This window comes from Eulemur rufifrons, chromosome 3 (assembly GCF_041146395.1).
Source record: "Eulemur rufifrons isolate Redbay chromosome 3, OSU_ERuf_1, whole genome shotgun sequence".
Lineage (NCBI taxonomy): Eukaryota > Metazoa > Chordata > Mammalia > Primates > Lemuridae > Eulemur > Eulemur rufifrons.
The window spans coordinates 84,162,138-84,166,823 of record NC_090985.1 but is presented as its reverse complement, the minus strand read 5'-3'; the positions used below and the strand labels follow the sequence as shown (position 1 = coordinate 84,166,823).

The 4,686-nt window shown below is 39.9% G+C and overlaps 1 non-coding gene across 1 annotated transcript; it reads left to right on the top strand.

Moving 5' to 3' along the window:
* The first annotated feature begins 3,134 nt into the window (after positions 1–3,134).
* On the top strand, positions 3,135–3,241 carry LOC138382068 (U6 spliceosomal RNA). Its single transcript, XR_011233243.1, has one exon. It is a non-coding gene; the product is annotated as a U6 spliceosomal RNA (small nuclear RNA).
* Positions 3,242–4,686: the final 1,445 nt, after the last annotated feature.

The window sequence follows — 4,686 nt, the reverse complement described above, 5'->3', positions numbered from 1 at the left end:
AGACCCCATCTCTACTAAAAATAGAAAGACATTATATGGACAACTAAAAATCTATATAGAAAAAATTAGCCGGGCATAGTGGCGCATGCCTGTAGTCCCAGCTACTTGGGAGGCTGAGGCAGTAGGATTGCTTAAGCCCAGGAGTCTGAGGTTGCTGTGAGCTAAGCTGACGCCACGGCACTCACTCTAGCCTGGGCAACAAAGTGAGACTCTGTCTCAACAAAAAAAAAAAAAAAAAAAAAGTTCTTTCTGGCTGATGATTTTATTAACAGATTGCTCTGAATATTTAAAAGTCATGTTAATGTGCCAATATCCCTGACAACAGTCCCACCTAAAATACATTCAAGGTTTTTTTTTTTAAAGATATTTTTGTGTTTTTTTCTGATTATCTTGTTCCTTGGGTTACGATCCTTCTAGATCTGCATTAGTCAGTGTATATATTTTCCCACGAATGCTTGTTTTTGGTTCCTTGAAGGAATAATTTATAAAAATACAATGAATTCAATGTTACCCACCTTTGAATCACACCCAATTTTAGGTACTTTAATACACAATTTAGATTATCTTAGAAATGACCATCCTCAATATATTTTTCTACTTCTTGACACGCTAAAATTTAGTTATTCATTTTCCATCCTGTTTTTCTTTTCATTAGTGTTGCTTTGAATATGTCTATTACATGTCTGTTAGTGTAAAAATGTTTCCAGTTCTGTTGCTGAGATAGGAAAAAAAGCAAATCTACGCAACTTAGGTCAAAGAGGGCAATGTAACTGAATGATTAAATGCATGAGTCAGTTAGTGATGCAGGACTAAGTTCACCTGTCACCTCTCATCCGCACAGAACTGTTCGGCTTGTCTCTCTGTGTCCTCCTGGCTCTGTTACTAAGTTGCTCAATTGCCACAGGCAGGACATTAGCTCAGGCTTTGCCGGAGCCTCTTCATCCTTCATCCATAAAAAATTCGACACTCCCACACTGGTATGTTTTGTGGAATAATTTGTAAAGGTTTTTTTGACATCATTAATATTCAATGCTGTTACTGTTGAGTAACTTGATTTATATGAAGAAATTGCATTAGGAAAACCAGGTGGCTATAAGTTTCTGATTTTTTAAAAAATATATAAACTACTGCAAACTTGACTGATTGCTTCGTTTCTTGCAAGGTGCTGTAATCTCCTCATTTTCAGTTTTAGCATCTGGTTTTATGTGTGTTCTTTGCTATTATGAATATTTTCTTTAGATTTCTTGAGTGTTAGCTTATGCTTGGTGTTCTTGCCCAACTGCAATTGCCTGGGATTTTATATTCTGGGTGCTTTTCTGGGGGTCTTTGCAGGTCTAAGTAAGGCAGTCATTAAGGAGCTGATATGGCCGGGCGCGGTGGCTCACGCCTGTAATCCTAGCACTCTGGGAGGCCGAGGTGGGCGGATCGTTTGAGCTCAGGAGTTCGAGACCAGCCTGAGCAAGAGCGAGACCCCATCTCTACTAAAAATAGAAAGAAATTATACAGACAGCTAAATATATATATAGAAAAAATTAGCCGGGCATGGTGGCACATGCCTGTAGTCCCAGCTACTCGGGAGGCTGAGGCAGGAGGATCGCTTGAGCCCAGGAGTTTGAGGTTGCTGTGAGCTAGGCTGACGCCACGGCACTCACGCTAGCCTGGGCAACAGAGTGAGACTTTGTCTCAATTTAAAAAAAAAAAAAAAAAGGAGCTGATATGCCATGCTATTCTGGGATGATATCTTTAAGGATGGCTGTGTTTATGTTTTTGGATAAAGATGAAAAACCAGGCCCGGAGCAGTGGCTCACGCCTGTAATCCTAGCACTTTGGGAGGCTAAGGTAGGAGGATCCTTTGAGGCCAGGAGTTCAAGACCAGGCTGAGCAATATAGTGAGACACCATCTCCACAAAAAAAAAAGAAAAAAAAAAAAAGAAAAATTAGTCAGGCGTGGTGGCGCATGCCTGTAGTCCCAACTACTCAGGAGACTGAGGCAGGAGGATCACTTAAGTCCAGGAGTTTGAGGTTTCAGTGAACTATGACAAACCACTGTAGTCTAGCCCAGGCAACAGAGCAAGACCTTGTCTCAAAAAAAAAAAAAAAAAGTGAAAAACTATAGCTACTTAGCAAAATATTTGGGAATGTCCAGATAGTTGCATTCTTTTCATTTTCATCCAAAGTTCTATAGTGATGAGCCCTAAAAACCAGTACCCTGAAACTTCTGACCTAGTCTACTTGGCCATATAGATTATTATCTTAGTCTGTTTGTGCTGCTGTAACAAAATACCTTAGACTGGGCAATTTATAAAGAACAGAAATTTATTTCTCCAGTCTGGAGGCTGGCAAGTCAAAGATCAAGGTGCTGGCAGAGGCTGGGCGCGGTGGCTCAGGGAGCGGTGGCTCACACCTGTAATCCTAGCACTCTGGGAGGCCAAGGCCTCCCAGAGAAGGAATTTTGCTTGTCCTGTGTATTGATGTGTCCCTACCAGCTAAATTGATCTTGCACATAGTATGTGCTCGATAAATGTCCTTGTTTAAAAAAGACTCAGGGTTTACTAACACAGGACTTTGGTTCTCTAGATTTTTATTATTCCATCATATTGTCCTGGGTTTGCAAAATTGTCATGGAAACATATATACATTCTTGGAAGCACAATTATCAGCAAATATTGTCTCCTGGATAACATACCTAAAGTATATTAGGAGCTAAATAATATTAGGAGACAATTGCATTACTTCCTCACCAATCAATGAACTGATTTGCTTTTTCAACTGTGATGATAATTTCTGCCAGGTGACGCAGACATGGGTTCTGTTGGCCTGGAGCATGAAGGTGGGTAGACGTGCCATCCTCGTGTGTCATCCATGGAACAGGATTGCACACACACTCTCGGTGTTATTAGGGTTAATTTTCTTTTCCATCTTAGTTCACCTCACAAATCATTGAATACTCTGTGTCATGGTAATCTGTGTTCTTTGAAGTATTCACTTCCCACATTATTGAAAAATTAAAAAGACAAAAGTCAATCAGAAAGGCCTCGGCACTTGGGCAAAAACTTCCCTTTTATGAATACTTGTGGTTAGTCCCACGAGCAGTATATGTTGAATTCTTTCCATGTGTCAAATAATTTAGGATGGTGCTCGCTTCAGCAGCACATATACTAAAATTGGAATGATACAGAGAAGACTAGTGTGGCCCTTACACAAGGATAACACACAAATTCATGAAGAGTTCCACATTTAAAAAAAAATTATTTAGGAGGCACTAAGAAAAAGCAAAAACACAACAGCCCTTACCTCTGTATTTCACTCTTTTGGAGTTCTCTCATTTGTTTCATTCATAGTAGCTGTTCTCAAGAGGTTTATAATCTATTTAAAACTAAAAAACCAAAACAAAACAAAACAAAAACCACGTAAAATAATTAGAGACTAACGTGAAAGTGTATAGTTAGGGGCTAAATTGCTTGGTTGAAATAAACATTATGGGAATTGAGGGCTGAGCAGTCTTGGACTGGATTGGACCTTTCAGAGAAGGTTCTACGGAATCAAGGAAAGCCTCACAGAGAAGTGGACACAGGACCCAGTCTTCAAGGGTGGGGGATGGAACTGCAAGCACGATAGAGTCACTCAACTGCTGATGACTCAGTATCGGCCTGGTCAGCATCATCAAAGCATTCTGCATGTGTAGCTGAACCTAAATAACTTCCCAGAGGTAAATGTATCTTTTAGGTTTATAACGAGCAGTATTATTAAAGCATTCTATATAAGGAAGCTACTCCAGAAAGAAATTCAAACCCACACATGATTAAGCAAGAAGGATGAATCACACTCAAAATGGAGGAAATAACTATGCAAGACTTAAATGACTACTGGTGCTTAGTTAAAAAAGCTTTTCATTTCTCCCCAAACACAATAACATGATACTATTTAACCTTTTCAGTACAAAATTTAATGCCAAAGAAAATAATCATCATATTTATGTTGCATAAATTATTGCAAGATTGGTAAGAGGGGATGTATCAGATAATGTGCTTCTTTCATATAGAACCAGTAATCCTCATAACAACTTTATCAAGGAAGTGTGATTAATACCATTTTGAGATGGCAAAAGTGAAGTTCAAAACTATCATTAAGGGCTGAGCGAAGTGGCTCATGCCTGTAATCCCAGCAATTTGGGAGGTGAAGGCCGGAAGATGGCTTTAGGCCAGGAGTTTGAGACCAGCCTGGGCAACACAGCAAGACTCTTTCTCTACAAAAAAAATAAAAATATTATTCAGATGTGGTGGAGTGTGTCTATAGTCCCAGCTACTCGGAGACTGAGGCGGGAGGATACATTGAGCCCAGGAATTCAAGGTTGCAGTGATCTGTGACCGTGCCATTGCATTCCAGTGTGGGTGACAGAGTGAGAGACCTTGTCTTCAAAAACAATAACAACAACAACAAAATTGACTTTAAGCCAAGTTCTTAAAGTCCTGCGGCTTGTAAGTAGCATTGCTCCTGGGGTATAAAGTCAGGTCTGTCTGGCTCCATAATACCACTGTGATGTGCTATAAAGAAAATAAGTGAGAAAACAGGCTAAGGAGAAGCAGGGAGCCAGTCTGTGCTAGTCCACAAAGTGAACTCATACACTCATGCATAATAATCTGCTTGGTGTACAAAGAGATTCCATCAGCTAGCAATCTAGGGCAT